The sequence below is a fragment of the Lissotriton vulgaris genome, chromosome 7 (assembly GCF_964263255.1).
Source record: "Lissotriton vulgaris chromosome 7, aLisVul1.2, whole genome shotgun sequence".
Lineage (NCBI taxonomy): Eukaryota > Metazoa > Chordata > Amphibia > Caudata > Salamandridae > Lissotriton > Lissotriton vulgaris.
Window position 1 is genome coordinate 1322825215 of NC_141695.1, and position 21508 is coordinate 1322846722.

Sequence of the window (21508 nt, forward strand, 5' to 3'; positions counted from 1 at the left end):
AAGAGAAACTGTAAATCTAACACAAAGTATAATGAGGGATGGTCTTAGTCTCGACTATGCAAATAATATTCCCAGGCTCCAATATGTCAAAAACACTTTGAGTTCCATGGGCTTGCAGTCACTATTTGAAAATTTGGCTAATTGTTTGACAATTCCTCGAATGTGAATTAAACAAATGTTTTAACTAAGATGATTAGAGAGAGAGTGATGAAACATCATAATAAAGTTATAATGTCATCATATCTGAAGGGCCCCAATATTACTTTTGATGTAAATTCCTCGACACTGATATACTTTAGTAAGGTTTCGATTAAATCTTATCTCATGTATGTTGGGTTACCCTACAGGAATCTTTTCTCCCCAAGCCCTACCGGCGTGTCTGTGTGACGGAATATCTCCTCAATCAAATTTGCATATAATCTTTTTTGTAAATTTTATATGGTTGCCCGCAAAAGATTTATATTACCTCTTATGCAGAAATACAAATTCAGGCAATTTCATCCAGCATTATATTTTTTATAAATGTTGCCTGATCACTTTGTTCGCTATTGTCTATCAAGTTACCTGTGCCTTTTACTAATGAATAGGAGATCCCAAACGTAAAAGTGAAATACTAGAATTATGTTGGTCACTGCTTTGGCAATTTGATAAAGCAAAATCTTTGCTAAAATTCTTGCCAAAAGATTGAACCCATCCATCCCTAAGCTGATACATAATTCCCAAATGAGTTTTGTTAAGGGAAGACTCATGAGAGACAACATCCACACATTATATAATCGAAAAAGCCAGACTTTCCTTATTACCAACAGCTGTGATGGCTATTGAAGCCAAAAAGGCTTTCAACAAAGTTTCCAGGTCCTTTCTCCATGCAGTCTTTGAATCTCATAATCTCGCCAATTCAATCATCTACATTATCATGGCCTTATATGCTAACCTCAAAGCTAACATTAGAGAGAATGGTTCCACCTCTACCCTCTTTAGCCTCCACAAAGGCATAAGAAAGGGTTGCACCCTCTCTCTCCTTTGTTATTTTGTTATTTCAACTCACCATTAATCCCTTACTTACAGTACTCAATTCCAATTTGGCTCCAGAGCTTATAAACCCGCAGCATACACAGAAGAGGTCCTCATTTTAACTGAAGACATTGAGGATGCGATTTCAAGCATCTCCAACATTATTCAGAGGTTTTCACGCATTTCTGGATACACCATAATAAGGATGTAATAGAGGTCTTCCCTTTGAACCCTTTATGCTTCTCCTCACATTAAGGTACACCTCGACTTAAGTGGCAGAACGAATGCCTTAAACAACTAGGGGTTTGGATCTTCATAGACGTAGCTGCAGTGCTTAATTTGTAAAATTTGAAGTGCAGGTGCTCAAATCTTTGTCGGAGGCAACACCCACTTTTCGTTGGCTCCACCCACATCCTCCATTGGCTCCACCCACTTCCTCTATTAGCTCCAACCACATCCTCAACTGGCACTGCGAAAAGTCAAATGAATTTCAACAAGAGAGCCTGCCTTCCTCATAGTAAGGTTTTGATAGGAGGTTCCCATGCCCTGTGAAAATTTTGAAAAAGATTACATCAAAAGTGCATTTAAAGCACAATTATGGAATAAATTAGATAAAATCACTAATGCATTGAAAAGGGACAATCCCAGTGCTCTATGTGCTGATTTGGGGAAAGGTCAATACTGGGGAATCAGGGGTCAAAGAGCAATGGCTCTTTTCCTGGAATTCCTAAAATGTCCTCTTGGAAAGAGGCAGCAGATATTCCTCTAAAGCCAAGTCCAGAAGGAGGTCTGTGCAGAAGACGCCCTGCCCCAGCCCTTCGAGGAGGGGCTTCTCCACATAAGAAAAGATACGGTTGGCGGTTGGGCGGGGTGTTACATTTTGGGTTTTCATTTTTACTTCATAATGCACAGGCGGGGAAGGAGCTGCAGGAAATGAGGTTGGGGTGGTCTGACATCGCTCCAAGCCTCTTAACCCCTGCCGGGCAGGGCTCAGCCAGGGTTAGACAGAGAGGGCGCCTGTTACTGAGAGGGTTAGATGCATTAGAGGCCAATCCTCTTAGCCCACGTTCACAAATGATCCATGTCGCCGGGACACTAGTTTTTTTTTTTGGGGGGTTCCAATTGGCGCACCTGAAAACAGCTGAGATGGCATAGCATAGCCCTCGGAATGGTGGAGGGGATACAACGACACAGTGAAGAAGCGAGAGGGGTCGGGGATCCTGGCCGGGCCCTAAAGCTGGGGTCCTGTATATGGGCGCTGCTATATATTAAATAAAGGTGTTCCTAGTCGTCGCCTCGTACTTATTACACAGCTGCAATAAAGAGGTAGCTGCCACTAACAGCAGAGAGCTGTCCTGGGTCTGATTGTTTATACATATATATATATATATACATATTTTCTCATCTGGTATTAAGATCAGAAGAGGGTGGTTATAAAATGTGTGTGTGTATTATATATATATACCAGATCTCTCAAGTACTTTGAGCCTCATGGCTTTTGGTCTTTATTTCGCTGCTGGGGTTTTGTAAGTGTCTTTTGGGCTCTGCCCTTCACCCCCATATCATCCCCAAATACTCTGTGGATGTTCAATATAAGGTAATTATTCAGATCTTCTTATAAAGTGGTGGTTGCATTCTGAAGCATATTTATGCTTGTTAATGTCATAATATTTTTTCAATAGAGTTTCATAATCATGTTTACGATTCGGGCCGATTCGGATACCTAGTTATAGGATGTTTCTTTGAGGAACAGCGCGTGTAAGCCAAAGGGTTTCCGCCTTCTGGTTTAGCCCAAACTACACCAGTGCTGACTGAGTGTCAACATCTCCTGCACTCCAGCTGCCACATGAATGTGACATATGTATTTGTGATTACACTGTCACTTCTTTACACTGCATAAGTGATTACTGCTGCCTCATGCAGCTGTGAGAAGTGTTCATTAGCCCATTACAAAGAATGACTTCCATCAAATATTGGTATTGCATTTATGTAGCGCTTACTCATCATTTGACTACACTACCACACGGTGACCGGCTGGCCCTGCCTCAAGTCACGTGGTGTTGCCGACTGTTGCATTGCATCAGTGATGCCACACTCTTACTGCCCCCAGAGACCATAACGATCTAAACTCCATCTGTGTGTACTTCAGAGACCAAAACACCAGAGACTCTGAGCCTGAACCCTTTAAAATAACACACCCCTTGGGACCTTAAACCACCAAACACTTGAAACCGTCAGCGCTGTACAAAGAAAGTAGAATACTAAAATGCTGCAGTATACAGAGCAGAAATATAAAACAGACCTTTAAGTATAATGCCACAGCCGGGTCAGGCCAGCCCAAAACCTTAACCACATCATCCGGCGAATATGCAATCTGAAAAAAATCAGCGCACAGCCCCAACCCAACGTAACCCCCGTACCCCTGACACCGAACTAACGGCCGCCACAGCCACATCAGTCAACGATCAGCATATCAGTCAGAAAAATTAAAGCATATTCATTTAATTTGACGAGATTCATTCATCATTTGTTCATGATCATTCATGTTCATTGAGGCGCGCCCTCATCACACTTCGCGCTGGGATGAGTGGATGGGAAGGGGACAGGACAGCAGTGATGGGGACAGAGACCAGACTATACATTGAGTGGGACCTGGACGTGTCACGTGGCCGTGGGACTCTGTGCACTGCCGGCTGCTGCACAGCTTTATTAACTGTGACTGCTGTACTATTAGGCCTGCCTGTCTCCTCTGACTCAGCCAGGGTCCAGGGCACAGGTCAGGTGGTTCAGAGGCGCGCCCGCCCAGGCCGCAACACACTTCATGAACTGACTGGGACTGAGTTAGGGATGGCATGGCTGGGACGAGAGGCTGCCGGGGACAGTGACAGGGACCAGTTGAGTGGGACGTGGGTGGGTGGCCGTGGAACTCGGGACTGAGACTCTCTCTGTGAACTGCAGCCTGCGCAGCTTAATTAACTTAACTGTCTGGTAAAGGGCTTGCTTGCGTACGCCTGCCAGAAGTCACTGTCTCACCTGGTGCAGCTGTTGCCAGACTAACTGAAGGCTCACAACGTCATCCGGCCTGGGCGCTCAGTACTACTAGTGAGTGAACGGCCGTTTAACGACGATCACAAGATGCGGCCGACCGGCCGTGGTGCGGCGGGTATGCTGGGAAGGGACTGATTGAGGCGAATGCGTGCGCGATCAAAACTGCCACAGTCTGAAAAAATCTGCGCAGTGCGGAGTGCGCACGCTGCCGCGACTACGCTTAGCCCCAACCCCCGAGAACCAAAATCCAGCCCTGCCCTGCCCAACACCAACAGTGTCCCGCGGCCCGCCCACTGGGACAGGGGTGACACTGCATTAATATTCCAGCCGCGAGTGAGGGGTAAGTGAGAGAAGATCAGAAAGAATCTGATCCAGTAATTGAGAACCGAAAGTCCAGAGTCCGGAGTTGGACGAGAAATACAACACTTGAGTTTTAGTCCCGTAGCGATAGTGAAGCAACTTTTACGTGCACATTGCACCAGAGTGTGTAGACCTGGCCCTGGTAATTAGGTGCTGGTGCTTAGCACCGGCAAGCACCGGCCCAAATTAAGCACTGCGTAGCTGAAACACTACAATATAATGAATACCAGACTATTTCCAAAGTTAAAGGCTTTCCCACTGGCTGGCATAATACCTTACATGATGGGGTATTCTTCAAACACTCAAGATAATGATAACTCTGATTATGACTTTTGTATCCTCCTTTTTTAAGGATATTGACAGAATAAACTCAAATGTTTTGTGCAGAAATAAAAGAACGAGGATTTCATATAAAGCCCTTAGAAAGAGCTTTGCTCAAGAGGGCTGCAATGTCCCAAATTGGAGTCTTTTTCAATCAGCCTTTCTAGCAGAACAAGGCGCTCTCTGATTTGTCCACAATTCTCTAAATTCCCGAAATGATTGGAGATAGAATATGCCATATGCGCTCCCTTTAAACTATCTTCCATAACCACAATGCCAAAGATTAAAGCCCCACATTTTCAGATTATATTCTTAGATACTTTGGCTGCTCTAAATCTAATTGACAAACGCATGCCAGAATCTTTCGACATCTCTATGCTAGCCTCACTATGGCACAATCCTAAAACAAAGGAAGATGTTACAGTGACTATTCCACATACATGGGCTTCCAAGGAGATTAGACAAATTTGAGAACTATACAATGATAACAATAGCACACTGCCTTTCTCACGTCTAGCACAGTTAGGACATCTCTAACTTTGGGACTTATTTAGATCTCTGCAGATGGAATACTCTGTTACAAACATGATGGATACCCCATCATCGTATTACCATCTCCATAGGATATAATGAGATTGTAATATGGTGGACGGGATCTCCGTCACGTTTGTGACAGAGTATTCCCCTCTGCCAATATTTAAATCAGGCCCTTAGACTTTTATAGTTTCCTGAAAATTAAAGCGAAGTTGCCTAAGGTCAGACATGTCATACACCCAACTCTTCCTGACAGTTTGACCTTATGGTTTCATTTAAGTCATGATGCCTCAAAAATTTACGAAACACTCTCTAATCTGCTCAAAACACAAACGTTGTTACTGTATGCAAAACGGGCTCAACACTTTGACTTAGAGGTGTTTGAGCACAGCTCAGAGGAAAACTAGCAAGATATTAGCAAGTTATCTTTGAATAATAAAATAACTCCTTCTCTCGTCTAATCAAAATTCTTTAATATGAATTTATTACACTGGACCCCAAACTTGCAGGAGAATGACTCTTGCTGGATTTGCAACAAGCGGACTGGCTCATACCAACATATGCTCTTACATTGTCCACTCCTTGCTCATTATTGAGACCTAATCCAGATCCATCTCTCAGCTTTTTTTGGGTCAAGCCTAGACAGTGCATACACCGTCTCTCGATGTTCTGTAATCCATTCTGTGGGTTTACATCGCACCCATGCATTCACATTCCTCACTTAGTCTGTCCTTGAAAAAGGATTCCTCTCGATTGGTCATTCTTTCTTCTTTATCCCACCTTTTTGGCATGTGCATCATCCCACGGAGAGGTACCTTACTTCCCTTATCATTACGCTCTCGTTTTGAAGTGTTGTTTATCTGGAACCAGCCATGGCCCATGTAGGGCGTGCCTCCAGGCGGTGACGTGGGGAGCGGGAGGGGCATGGTTGGGGGTTGTCAAATGCGGGATACAGACGATTTCAGGTAAGCATCGGTCGCAAGGTCCGGACCTTGCGACCGGATCACAGGTGTTCCATTGGACCTGGAGACACAGCCAAAGTGCTAATAAGTACCGACCCTCCGGCGGACGTCCAGGGAGTTTTGTCCTCTGTAGACAGGAGTACAAACTGAGAGGAAATACCTCTCACATATATCAGCACCTTAGCGCGTGCTTCACATACAGGGCACTGATAATCACATAGATCCCTGTAACACCCCCACACAGAGGTCCTGAAGAAAGCCAGTTTAATAAAAAGGCCTGGATGAAACTAGTCAACCACACTGGACGTGGGAGACCATAAGTCAACCCCTACACGGCCCAAGCCTTTGTTTTTAACCTCTGCCTGGGGCCCTCCAATAAAGTAACTATTAGGGACCCCAAGGACAGAATTGTAAAATCTCACGCAACACACCTGCACAGCACACTCACCTTCCAAAAAACCCGCTCCGCAGTAATCTGGCGTCGCAGCACACCTGAGGCGCACTCAGTGCCTCGGGTGGGACCCGATGATGAAGCATGCCACCAACTAGGTTGGTGGGTGAGGGCCTTCATACTAAACCAAATGGTTTCCCATGCAGACACATAGCATACAGACATAGCTAGTTCTCTTTGATTAACCACCAGGGGCGTAACACAGGCCCCCGCAGCCACCGCAGTGCGGGGGAACCCAGCGCTCCATGGGAACCCGTCCAAGGCGGCGCATTAAAACATGTTGGGGGCCTTAATTTCATTAATTCCAATCATGCTAATTAACCTTTCAGCAAAGGGCAGACGTGCTTCTCTGGCAGCTGCAGAGTGCGTCACAGACTGCTCTACTTTGTGCAGTGCACTACTCTGCCCTGGAACTTTAATAATTAAAGTCATGACATCACGAGACTGACGCTGCAGCGCAAATTGCCAGTGATAGCCACGGAGCCCAGCCTGGACGATGACATTTCAAGCAAACTTTAGGAAATTAAAATTTAATTTGTTAAAGTTTGCATGAAATGTCATCGACCAGGCTGGGCTCTGTGGTTATCACTGGCTTTTGCGCTGCAGCGGCAGTCACATGACGTCTTGACGTCACAGGGCTGCACCTTCATCCATTTGCCTGCACGAGCGGGGCCCTCGGCAGTTAAGATTCTTAAATTAACTTTTGCAGCCTGCCGCTGCGTTAGCCAGTCATAATCATGCCCCGAACCCCTGTGCCTTCAGTGCCTGTAATCATGAGGCCCCCTGCTACCAGTGCCTTGCATCATGATGCGCCCCGCCTGCCCCACAGGACCGGACTGCTGAAGACTGATCTTCGACGCGGGCTCACTTACTATCAGGTCTGTAATATCCGACCTGCTTTGTGGATGGTTTGTAAATACATTTAATTTTACAGACTCAGCCTTAACCTGTTATCGAATTCAGCAATCTTTAGAAGCAATTTTTTCCTTTTGCTTGAGCTCACACCTCTAATCGTGTAGGTTACATATTTGTTTAATGCGTTTTTATTTACAGTGATGTCCCACTCTTGTAAGCCAGGCTGCAGTCTTTGTGAAATGTCTAACTTCTGGGTGATCTTTATTCTTGAAATAAACTACAAAGCTTACTGTTCTTAATTTACCCATAGAACTGCGGTCAGAAAGCAGGATGTGTATAGTATTTGCTTGTCTAGGAATCAAAATATTTGAAACTGTTTTTACTGATTACATTTTGCCTTCCAGGTACCCCACACTAAAAACATAAAAGCACAAAATGGCTTTTCTGTACACTTACCAAAATGCATTTAGTGCAAGTACATTTGATACCAGACAGGCATTCTTCTTGTCCGTTCTATTGAACACTGATGACTGTAATGAGTGAAAACTAGCATACATTCATTTATTGCTGCGAGCGCCTCATATATTACTGTCCATTCTCACGATGTATAATTTAGAACAAAGGGGCATATTATCAAGGGGGTTTATCTCCGCTTTTTTGGCTTTAAAAGCCAAGAAAGCGGAGATAAAATTATCTCCCTATTACCTAGCTGTCGCTAACACCAGTTAGCGACAGCTAGTAGAAGATAGCAACCATCTTGGGCCCCACTTTGCATGTCAGTGATATTTATCACTAATGACATGCAAAGTGGGTGTGCCAAGATGTTAGCGACTGGAAACAGTCGCTAACATCGCTATCTCCTATTGCTAACTTTTGGAGATATTCGCGCTAAGCGCAAATATCTCCAAAAGCTAACACCTGCCCTGAGCAGTTCTTAGCCATGTTATCCAATGGGAGGTGGATAACATGGCTAAGAGCATTAGCTCGGTAATGCATGATTATCGCTGACTTTTCAGCGATATTCATGCATTGCGGCCGATTTTTATTGCATTTGCGATAAACCTTGGTAATACCAAGGTTTATCTGCGATAAAAATCGCCGCAGCTCAGCGGTAAATTTTTGTCTCTAACCAAGCAATAGCGATAATTATCGCTATTGCTTGGTAATATGCCCCAGAAAGCGGCATGGAAAATAGTACAGTTTGGAGAGAAAAAAAAGTTGATCACCTTCATAGAAATAGTGTAAAATTTCTAAGAGGTTATAACCTTCAGAATAACCCCTTTTTTACAAACTTGGGTTTGGAGCACTGAGTTTCTTTTCAAGGCTTCAGCTGAGGTATATAGATTCAAGTGAGTATAGCCAGTGGAAATACCCAGCGTTGAGAAGAAAGAAATCACTCCTATGAAAGTTACTTCATAAGAAGAAACTCCTTTTGGCTCCAACTACAACTTCAGGCAGTGAAGTGCTACTGATGCTAGACTGTTACTTTAGTCACAAGTTAAAAAGTGCAGCTCACTGTGCTTTACTTTTGGATTCCCTGCTAATATCTGCTGTGCCTGATTAAAGAAGACTTCGAGGGAGCGCTTGTGGATTTTCACGGCTGCCGCTTCCCGGGCGCCGCTCACGGGGCAGAAAAACTTCAGAACTACAAACACCGAGGGACTGCGAGGACCAGCAGGCTTTCCCACACACAGCTGCTGCCTCTTCCCTCCGTGTTCCCGCCCCCGCCCGGCCCTTTGAAATACTTTTCGCGTCCCCTGCTCCGCGGGTGCCGCTCACTGTGCTTTACTTTTGGATTCCCTGCTAATATCTGCTGTGCCTGATTAAAGAGGACTTCGCGGAACCGCTTGTGGTTTTTCACGGCTGCCGCTTCCCGGGCGCCGCTCATGGGGCAGAAAAACATAGGAACTACAAACACCGAGGGATTGCGAGGACCAGCAGGCTTTCCCACACACAGCTGCTGCCTCTTCCCTCGGTGTTCCCGCCCCCGCCTGCAAGGGATATAATCACCTCATGTCCTCCGTGACGTGGTACGCCGCGGGCGGGCGCCGGGCAAAGCCCGGGCCAAGGGCGGGCCCGTTTTAGCCAGTTCGAGACCAGTTGAGACCGGACCAGGCCACCCCCCTTGGCCTTTGCACCGGGACATTTATCCAACTACTTATAGGGGTAAGACTCAAAGTTTATCTTGTATAGGTATTGAAACACTCTGGTAAAATGTGGGGTGCCGAGAAACCAGGAGTAGAGCTGCAAACTCTGCTGCCCATACAGTTGGTGCTATGGATAATTTCATTGTCAGAGCTAATTCTCTTCTGACACATGAAATCGCAACCTTGGAGCGTAGACTTTCCGAGGGAATCAAGAATGCTAAGCGATCTTCCCTTGGCCACATAGCAAAAGCTCTGACTCCCAGTAGACAGCCAGTTCCTGTGGAGACAATTGTGATAATTAGTACTCCGTCAAATCTGGGGAGTGCCGCTGCACTACTAGGGGACTCTTTGTTCAATGTTTCTGTTACCCGGGAGTCGGTCCCAACCTCGAGTATTACAGTAGCTTCACCTGTAACTGAGAATGTCTGGCCACAAAATCGGCTGTCCCAAGGGTATAGGGAAGGAGCAATCCCCAAAAGGAAGCGTGGCCCACACACATCAGGGGGTAAAATGGCGAAGGTTGCCAAGCACCGTAACCTTATAGAGAACAGCAGGGGGAGGAACAATGTAGAACAAACACCTATAGACACTAGTGCTCAACATAGTAGTCAGGCAGATCATCAGCCTGCACATCTAGTTAATTCACTATCAGCTAGTGGTCCCCGGGGGGTGGGCAGAGTTGTAGCAGAGCACAACAATTTGGCTAGTTTGTTGGAGTCCTTAATCCATCTGCTAGAAGCTAGACTTGTTAAAATGGAGGCTAGGTTGGCCAAAATAGAAGAGGTAACAGGGGCTACTATAGATTACCTTAAGTCAGCTAACCTCAAACAGGGTAGCACGGGTAACAACTATCTGTTTGCCAAACCAGTGGGGCCGTCACTTACAACAGTGCCCCCTCTCCTGAGTATCCCACCCCCACCTACCCAGCCCCCTCCTCCTATTATTCCTCCCATTAATTCTGCCACTGGTACAAACAGGACCACAGAGACAGAGGGGCGTAACGCTTTGGGGGAAAAAACTCAATACAATAAGCGAGCAAAACACCTTCCCCCTGAGGCAGCCCCGTTTGTGGTTGTTCTAAAGGGGGTTCCAGAGCTTGTCGGTTCTGTGAATGTAACATTCTTATCTCTAAAAAACAAGGTCCTAAGCTGGCTTAATAAATATAGATCCCTCCCCCCTGGGATTAACAGTGAAATTATCCTAGTCAGACGAGTACCGTGGGTGGGCTCTACAAAGAAAAATACCACTGGCGATTGTGTCCTAATAAACTTCAGGGACCCGAGGACGGTGGCCCACATTTGTAACTGGCCTTTACTAACCCCAGATACCTCTATTCAGGCCTTGCCACTATCCGCTTTCTACCCTGACAAACATGAGTGGTTTGGGGGAGAGGGGATGAGGGCTGGTCCTGGGTAATACCCAAAAGACCTCGTAGAGAACTGATCTAGGCCGCTACATAGAGTCTGTGGGAGGGGTGATTGGAATATCCCCTATCGCTGTGGTCTGTACAACCAATTTTTACATCCTAATAGGTTCAGTTGTCTTGATATGGTTGACTGACATCACAACAGGGCTGGGGCAGATCAGTGGTGGTCTATTACTCCAGCTGAGCCTAGCAGAAGTGTATATACAAGGGCACCCAGTCTTAACAACTCGAGTAAAGGCAAGTCCCGAGATGCTAATAGTGAATTGTTCAATCAAATAGGGGTATGTGAACGACCACTTTCCAGGTCTAATGACAGGAGTACTCACCCATGTGGCCTGAACTGTTCCCAACCCTCCCAGGCTCTACAAGACTCAGATGCAGCTAGCCCAACTACTTCTATTATAAGTGATTAGGGGGATTTGGGTTCAATTTCCATTGTTTCCTGGAATTTGGCTGGGTTACCAAACAAACTTGAGTCCCCGGAATGGGGGTCATTTATAGACATGCAAGACGTCTGCCTCTTCCAGGAAACATGGGCTACGGAAGATTACTGACGTACAGGATTTGTCACTTTTTCAATCCCAGCGAAATGGGGGGGAAGGGTTGTCCGTTTGGTGGACTCCATATTTGGGTGGGCTGCCACTTAGGGTGTAAGGCAAGATCCCTTGAGACAAACTCCGTGGATGTTCAATGTGTATTATTCGAGTGGCCAAATGCTCTCAAATTGGCACTGGTTAATGTATATTCTAGACCAGTGGGTGTAGCTAATGTCTCAGTTGCTATTGAGGAATTAGCCTTGTTTCTGAGTACTATCCCGCGTGGCACCTCCTACGTGGTAGGGGTGACTTAAATTGCCAATTTGAGCCGCTACCATCGTTCTTGGAGGGTGCAACCATGGAGGAAGAAGACCATTGGGCGATTCCTCCGTTGGCGGGCCCCCCAGTGAAGTCTTGGACACCACTAGCCACCTAAATTATGTCCCTGACCCTTAATAATGCTTTAAGGGCCTGTAACGGGCGGATTAATGGAGATATCCCTCCAAATCCCACCTTCAACAAACTAGGGCACGAATCCCGGTTGGATTACATCTTAGTGGAGATGCGTGATTGGGTTAGAGTCATGGACTTTAATGTAATTCCCCGAGATGAAAGCGACCATAATGCGCTGATCCTAAAATTTTCAGTGCCGGGTGTCACTATTGATTCCCAGTGGGTTGATGACCTCCCAGACTCTAGAGCAATTCTATCTAGTGATAGACGTAGAGTTAGGTGGGCAAAAATTATAGGAAATCCCAAAGATATTCAGTGGCGTTATGCCAAAATAGTCCCGCCTTACAAAAAGTTGAAATTCTTATCACGCAATCATCGAGCGAGGAGTACTATAATAAATTGGGGGATACTTATTTGGAACTATCTGGCGCCCTGGCGGAGGTACTGAACCCCGTAGTGCAGAAAAAGAAAGGCAAAGGGATGAGAGCCTCATGGTACAACGCTGCCTGTAGGAAGGCCAAAGCTGGCCTCATGGAAGCCATGAAGAATCAGGACAACATTCCACTGGTTAGTGCTAAGAGGAAGGAATATAAAGTTCTAATCCAAAATGCTAAGATCAAATGGGACAATGACAACTGGAACGACATGATGGGTGCTCTAAAATTTAAAGACGTCCGTAAATTCTGGCAGATTGTCAAAATCAGTTCTGCTGACCCGACCCCAGCAGTCGAAGCTTACATCGCACCAAGCGTGTGGGAGGCCCATTTCCGATCCTTGTATGTCCAAGCAGCTATAGATCAGTCAAGGGACTCAGGCAGGTCAGTAGTAGACCCTCCCTCTATCCCCTCAATGGAGTGGGATGAATTCACTGTGGCGGAGGTTGAGGCAGCTATTTCCAGACTCTCAGTGGAAAAAGACCCAGGACTGGATAAACTACCAGGGGATTTGTTTAAGCACGAACCCACGGTCTGGGCCCCATACTTTCAGGTGATATTTAATGCAATCCTGGGAGAGATGGCGGTGCCTAGTTCTTGCCTGGGGGCAGAGATTGTTCCCATCTTCAAGAAGGGCTCTTCTCTGCTCCCAGCCAGCTACAGGCCTATTATCCTAATCGATGTCCCACAAAAGATCTTTGCGAGGCTGATTCTGGATCGCCTATTAGTATGGATGCTTGATCATTCTGTCCTTAGCCCATATCAAGCCGGGTTCAGGAACAGAGTTTCAACTATAGATCAAGTTTTCCGCCTGGCTCTTATATTTTGGAAAACGGTAAAGTTGGAGGGTGGCAGCCTCTACACCGTTTTCGTGGATCTACGGGCGGCCTTCGACCATGTACCCCGTAGAAAACTCTGGTCTGTCCTTTCATATTTGGGGGTTCCGCAACACCTACTAAACATAGTTATCCGTCTACATACAGATAACTATGCACAAGTCAGATGTGGCAGGGGGGAAAATTATCAAACAGATTCCCCGTTGACAGGGGGGTAAGACAGGGCTGTGTGCTAGCACCGACCCTGTTTTGCCTCTATGTCAACGGGGTCATTGCCCATCTGAATGGGGTGGAAAACAGTGATGCCCCTAAGCTGGCAGGCAGCAGGGTGCCAGCAATCATGTTCGCGGATGACACCTTGCTGCTGTCTAAATCGCCTATGGGAATCCAAAGAGTGCTTGACGGATTTAAGGCATTCTGTGGAGAACATGGTCTCGAGATCAATGCACTAAAAAACAAATTTATGGTTTTCAATCCACCATTAAAATCTTGCCCCAACCCACATACTGGTGCAAACAGGCTAGAAAGGGTCCGAACCTTTGAGTACATGGGGGTTACCCTAAATGAGAAAATGACCTGGGGGCACCATCAAACAAAATCATAATTAAAATTGGCCCAATTGGCGGGAGGAATCATTAGGCTTACAAACAGAAATAAATCTTCCACTAAGCCGATTGGGCCGCCAATAGAGATCTATAGAGTTCAGGCCAGGGGTGCGAATATGTATGGAGGCGATCTCTGGGGCCACATGTCTAAACGTGAACTAGTGGCAACAGAGAACAAATTTATCAGCCAGCTATTACTACTACCCCCTGGCACTCCCCTGTTGCCAATGAGGCTTGATCTGGGTCTTAGACCCCTTAGTGAAGATCTGGGTATTAGGCCCCTAACCTTTTGGCGTAGGATATGGACTACACCAGAGCTAGTTACCTATAGGTCAGAGCTGCAGGAAATCCTGACCCTCCCAAATGTGGGGAAAATCCCCTGGTTCAATTACATAAAGAATGAACTAGGGCAACTGGGACTAGCTTCCTAATGGTCAGACCCTCTGTCATCTTGCACCAGGGAATCACGGAAGCACTTGCTCACATTGTATTACAAAAGTAAACTTGAGGCACATATACATAATACAGATTCGGGCACCCTGACTGAATCATTTTTAAAGGCTAAGGACATGTACAAGTTTGAACCAGTTTTAGATATTATATGCTCAACCACCACCATGAAATTTTACCTACAATGGAGGTATGGCAGTTTGCCTATTCAACCGTATACCAGCAAATGGTCTGAGTCCTCCCCGAGTCACTGTCCCGGGTGCAAATTAGAGCAAGAAACTGAGCTGCACATACTGTTCTTCTGCCATGCTTATGCGCGGGCAAGGAGGCATTGGATTGTCCCGGCCTGCAAAAATTTAGGGTTTTCTCACTGTTTGCAGGCGTATAGGATTTTTAAAACTAACTTATCCTGTATGATTGTTTTTGCCGTAGCCACATTTTTAGAAAGTATATGGCATAAGGGAAGACATCTATTAATTGGGGATGCTGGATAATTGTCAAAATTGGAATATGCGTTGGTTTTATAATGCCTTCCAGATGTTTGTTTTTAATGGATAACTGCCAAACTGGGATATGCATTAGTTTTATAATGCCTTGCAGATGTCTGTTTTTAATGTACTATTCATTATTTTACCAAGTTGTTTTGTATCTTTTATGACAATATGTTGTCGAAATAAAGATTGCTGATGATGATGATGAAAAATCTTCAAACACAACAGGTGATGGACCGAATGTGGATCAATGTCACACACTCAACCCAGTCCAAAGATCTGGGCCCAAATCCATCGTTATTTTGCACTCCACACCACCCTGGGTCAGACAATGGCGATATGCAAATCAGCTCTGACCCTGTGCCCCATGGGAACAGTCCAGTCCGAACTACAAAAGCCAGATCTTTGGACTGGGGTGAGTGTGTGACATTGATCCACATTCGGTCCATCACCTGTTGTTTTTGCATATTCCGCCCTAAGTGCGCTGGGGATGCCCAGACGTGGGTCCCAGGCACTCCACACCACTGGAGTCAAGCTAGCCGGGCTGATGAGAGGAGTTACCTCGAAACCGGTCCGGTCCTCGGATGCTTGATTCCGTTCTGGGAAGGACATGGCTTTTGTAGTTCGGACTGGACTGTTCCCATGGGGCACAGGGTCAGAGCTGATTTGCATATTGCCATTGTCTAGCCCAGGGTGGTGTGGAGTGCAAAAAAACGATGGATTTGGGCCCAGATCTTTGGACTGGGGTGAGTGTGTGACATTGATCCACATTCGGTCCATCACCTGTTGTTTTTGCATTTTCCGCCCTAAGTGCGCTGGGGATGCCCAGACGTGGGTCCCAGGCACTCCACACCACTGGAGTCAAGCTAGCCGGGCTGATGAGAGGTGTTACCTCGAAACCGGTCCGGTCCTCGGATGCTTGATTCCGTTCTGGGAAGGACATGGCTTTTGTAGTTCGGACTGGACTGTTCCCATGGGGCACAGGGTCAGAGCTGATTTGCATATCGCCATTGTCTAGCCCAGGGTGGTGTGGAGTGCAAAAAAACAATGGATTTGGGCCCAGATCTTTGGACTGGGGTGAGTGTGTGACATTGATCCACATTCGGTCCATCACCTGTTGTTTTTGCAGATGAAAAATCTTCAGCATCTTTTTAGTGATCCTGAGCTGCCAGACGATCCAACGATGTGGGCTCTCTCTTCACTAGACTCCAATATTCGATCTGTCGAGGATGTCACTGATAAGACCGAATCACCATCTAAGCTGTTTGCTGTCTGGAGAAATCCATGTGGAGAAGGAACAAGTATAGTAATTAGTTACAGATAGTCTTTCTTTTTCTTCCATGCTGGGAGATGCAAGGTCCTTTGTTACAAAACTTTGATGCAAGGCTTCCTCCTTTTTGGGAACAGGATCAACAATCTCTTCATCAGTCCTTGCTGAATGCTCCAATAAATCCACATTGCCACTGCCATTAAAATCTGTTGGCTGGTCCATGCCATAAGAAGAATGTTCGTCTGTGGTAAGTTTGGACTGCTGGATTTCCTCTGTGAACGAATCTGCTGCCAGGGTGTTTTCATTGCTCCTTGAATTCTTCTTTTGAGCTCAACTAATGGTAAGTCCTTCTTGGGCAATGGAGGAGGTGATATCTTCAGAAGACCTGGGGCCCGATGTAGGTAAATCTTTTTTACCACTTCATAAATACCGATACATACCGAATTGGTATTTAAGAAGTGGTAAAAAAGAGAAGGGCAGATGTAGGTAATTTTATTTTTAAAATTACCGAATCGGAAGGAATCAGTATTTACCGATTCGGTAAATACCGAATCGGTAATGCCCATTGATTCCTATGGGCATTGAAGCCCATAGGAATCAATGGGCATTACCGATTCGGTATTTACCGAATCGGTAAATACCGATTCCAGTAAGGGTGCAGGGGGTGTCACTTTGACACCCTCTAGCACCCCCAATACTGGCTTGTGTGCCATGTGGCACACAGACATGCCCTAAGGGCATGTCTGTCTGTCACATGGCATAGGTGTGCATGCACACATGTGCATGCACACCTGGATTCGGTATTTTAACACCCAATTGGATTGGGTGTTAAAATACCGAATCTGAAAGGCCTGTGGGACTCAGATGAGTCCCACCTACATCTGGAAGATACCCAATTGGTAAAAATACCGATTCGGTGTTTTACAGATTCTGTAAATTTACCGATTCGGTAAATATACCGAATAGGTAAATACTGGCCCCCTACATCTCAAAGTGCCAAATACCGTTCGGAAACGGCCGATTTCGGCCGTTTCCGACCGGAATTTGCCACCTACATCGGGCCCAAAGTGTGCATGCTGGCATTCGAAGTTCAACACTGCACTGTCACACTGTCACTGCCACACTGTCACTTGTATTCAGCAAATGTTCTGGAGATAAGGAATGCACTGAGACCTGATCCGAGGAGGCTGGAGAAGAAGTGGACGTTAAACTCATTGTAGGACTGGTAGTTAGAGTTAAAGGAATGCCTTGGTTTGAGTTTATGTGAAGTAAAAAAGTGACCGGGGTTGTAGTAGGCTGCAGATGTATAGATGGAACAATCTCAATGGTCTGAAGTGTGCCACTATTTAGTGTAATGGATTCTGAATCACCAGAACATGGGGAATCCATGGAAGAAACACAAGTAATTTGTACTGGAATCTGCAGTGCTCCCACGGGACTCTGTGGTAAAACTGAATTCTCATCCAAGTGAGTGAGGCGAATCTGTACATGCTGGACCCCTGTATTCGAACTAGGGTGGGTTGTAGAATCCGGTTCCATGTTTTTTTATCTATTGTCAGCTGTGATGATTTGTGGTTTCGTGCAGGTGACAAAGTCCTTTGATTTGCACAGGAAATGAAACATCCTTGTGGTTTGCAATTTGCTTCTTAACAGTCCACCCTTTACTTCGAAGCCACTGAGTTGAACGGGCACTGCTCCAACCTTCAGCTAGGATGTCCCAGTTTATATAATTTTCATCTAGCACGGCAAGCTCGGTTATTCTCAGAATGAGAGTCATTTCATCTTCTTTTGTCCACTCTGTCGCCCACTCTGCTTCCAATTTAGATAATGTAACCACTTGGAACCACACTGCTTTTCTGATCACGAACCCACTCTCTCTGCCACAGCCATCCAGGGGACACTCTGGGTGACAGCATTGCCTGCATCTGTGCCTATCAACTCGTGGACCACTTCTTTCCATTTCCCTCTATTGCAGGTTTCTTTCATCACCCTGCACCGATCCTTTACAGAACATGCACTTCTGCCCAAAGTATCTCCTAACGTGGCCCAGTCATTTCCGTAATGCGAAGCACTCTGAGCCTTAGAATTTCTTCAGGCATGTATTTTCCAACATGATTCGTGTCATCATACATGCGAAGAACACTTCTGTTCACTGCAAAAAGGGGACGATTCAGATCCCAGGCGATGGTCCTTTAGAAATCCTTTCTCTCATCCTTTGACATTTCAAAGATTATTTCTGTGGCATCTGTCATGCCACGTACCTTTAGATACCGATTGATGTTCGACATTAAAAGATCAACTTCTTCCTTCGACCACATTCCTTTCTTCAACCTGTGGCCTTTATAAATAATGGAATCCTTATCTTCTCTTGTTGTAAACCAGGCCTGTCTGACAAGGGTCAAGTCATCATTTGCTGTAGGAGAAAGGTTGTCCAGTTGTTCATTCTGAAGGTACTCAACTTGAGTAATAGTTTCTTCACGGATGTCATTGTTTGGTAACTCAGTAGTAGCCGTCATAGTTATCTGAAAGCTCTGGTCATTCTCTGAATTAGCAAGGATTGAAATACATGAAGTGGATTCATCTGCACTTTGACTATCCTCAGAAAAACAAAATCGTTTTTGAGATGTTCTAAGTTATCTTCGGAGTTCACTTCATGATCATTTTGAGGAAAACGAAAAATAAGGTTTTCTTCAGTATCTCGAGTTAGGGACGCAGAGTTTGTGGTTTCTACTGTAACTGTTTCAGATTCTGCTGCAACTGTGCTCATACTTAATCTGTTATTAATTGTAAGGTACATTCGGGGCTGAAGCAACTGAACACCTTTGTCGGTAAGCACACTTCCGCCGAAGACAGCCACTCGGTCTGTGAACGGGGTCAAGACCATGTCGCTGCTTGCGGACAGCAATACTTCCTATGCACAGCGATCCTGATGAGTAGAGTCCTTCCACAAGAGCCACTCGGGCGGTACGATACATCACCTGATGCCTGGAGCACTCTTTCTCTACACTAGAGCCCTTCCATTCCTGGTGTTTTTCACTAGTTTTAAGATCTTCTTTCAGTTTCTCGTTGCTAAAATTTGTGTGATTTCTGTTATTTATGTGTATGATTCCCTCGTCTTTGCTTGATTTTGCTCACTAGAAAGTGTCACTCAGGTTGTTGAATGTCACTCATAATTTCACAGAAATTATGAAAATGTCACACCTAGCAATATGAAACCTTGGCAGCTTGCCTTGTCTGGCCTTCTGCTGCCCGCTTGCGCCTGCCACTGAAGCCGCAGGCCAGGCCTCAGGTGAGATAGTCTGTCGCCTACACATAATCAAGTTTGAAAAGTTGTCTCACACAGCATAAGTTGCAACCTCCATGTCTTCAATGGAATGTGTGTATATTTGAATGAAAACACACATTGATTCATCGCGTCCATCTCCCTTTCTAGCTCCGACCTCTCAGTGTATAAATAGACACCTTTCAGGAGCAATCCACATAGGCCGAGAGCTCTTTTAACGCCAGACAAGAAAGAGCCTTCCTGTAGTCTAAGGAAATACAAGCTTGTTCTTGTAAGCATTGGAATTATAAGTGCACAATTGGACAGTGTAATATTGCATTTGTTTCACGATACCGAGGAGTGACATATTTCTCATATGTGAGTCTTACAGCAGCACGACAACATGCATGTCAGTGGGCTAAAACATTGTGTTACACTATGCGCTGGTGCAGGTGATTGTCTTTCTGATGCCAGATTTTGCAAACAGAAACAAAAGACAGTGCCTTCAATTTTGAATTCATGTTTGTTGTATTTCTGTAGCGCCTTCTCCCATTAGCATGGGTCACTCCTACTCTGGGCATCGTTGTCACGGGGTCTCGGGTTTATCATTGTCCGGTTGCATATGGCTCTGTTTGTTTAGTTGTGTAGGACAGGTAGAATTTTTGTCTTGTAAAATTTAGTAATGGGTAATGTCGATTAAAGTGAAAGTAAAATTAATGTAATGCTGTCCTACATCTTTGTTCTGCGTTATGTGCATAGATGTATCCATTTGACCCAGTTATTTGCTGGGGTCAATGTCTCCTCGCCAATGGGTTTTAGATATGTGCTTATAAAAGGATGTATGTAATTGTATGCATTAGGACCCCTGGATTGCACTGCCCAGAATATGGAAAAATATTTCAATCACTACAGAAACACCAATTTCCAAGTTATATCACATTCCGTATGGGAACTTTCTTAATAGTGTGTGGGGGGGGGGGGGCACTGCACCTAGGAATTCCAGCACACTTCATTATTTGGATGATAACACCTCATCTGGAGTCCCTCGTAAAGAGGGCCATAGTGTGGAGCTGCTGTTGGGCTCACAGCTCTCGGGAGACAGTGTTGTCTGTTCTTGAGCTAGGGCCTTCGACCTTTGTTAGCACTGTGACAGACAGGTGATTTGGGGGTTCAGAATGATTGTTGTTTATTCTGTAGCAAACAGGATAAGAAAGTACTGTGTGTTTGTGTTAGCAGACCCCACCCTTAGACTATCCTTAGACCCATAAACTTCTCTTTACTACTCCTTGAACCCCTCCTATTTAGTAGTAACTATTGCTAATTTCTCAGCAGCTTTCCATTGTCCCTCTGACATTTACAGCTAAATCGTAGGTTAATGTGTGCGGAGACCTTTGACACTTTTACAGAAATCTCGACATAGAAAAGATAGGAGGTATGGAGGGCTCTGCTTGTAGGTTTGTGAATAGCATTTTATAGTACATGAGAAGTACTACCTAGTGCTACTTTATGTACTACAGAATGCAGTTTGTGAATGGACCCCTTTTTGATCTGTTTCAAGATCTTAACCACACCCCATGCTAAATACCTACAACAGACAGTGTGTTGTTTTATGCTCACTTATACAGGTGCCAAACCAGGCCTGTAAAGAGGTCCAACCAGCTGTGCACAGCCTCCACTGAGGCATGGACATGGATTCTGCCATGCTCCGCTCACAGCCTCCTCTGAGGCCTGGAGTGGTCCCTGCTAGATGTGTTCACAGCCTCCTCTAAGGTCTTAACAAGCCTTGCCAGCTTACATAGTAACCTCTGAGGGCTGCAAATGAATCCTGCCAGCTGTGTACACCGGGTGTTCAGAGGCCATAGTGGGTCCTGCCAGCTAGCTGTGCACAGTCTCGTCTGAAGCATGTAAATTGATCCTGCTAGCTGTAGTCAGCCTCTTCTGAGACCAGTAAATGGATGCTGACTGCTGTGTGAACAGCCTCCTCTGAGTTTCTAATGGGCCCTACCAGCAGCATAGGCAGCTTCCTTTCAGGCCTTCAGATGAATGCTGCCAG

At 45.6% G+C, this 21508-nt stretch overlaps 1 pseudogene; it reads right to left on the bottom strand.

Moving 5' to 3' along the window:
• Window positions 1–16063: 16063 nt before the first annotated feature.
• Window positions 16064–18960, bottom strand: LOC147703603 (cyclin-D-binding Myb-like transcription factor 1 pseudogene; annotated as a pseudogene).
• Window positions 18961–21508: the final 2548 nt, after the last annotated feature.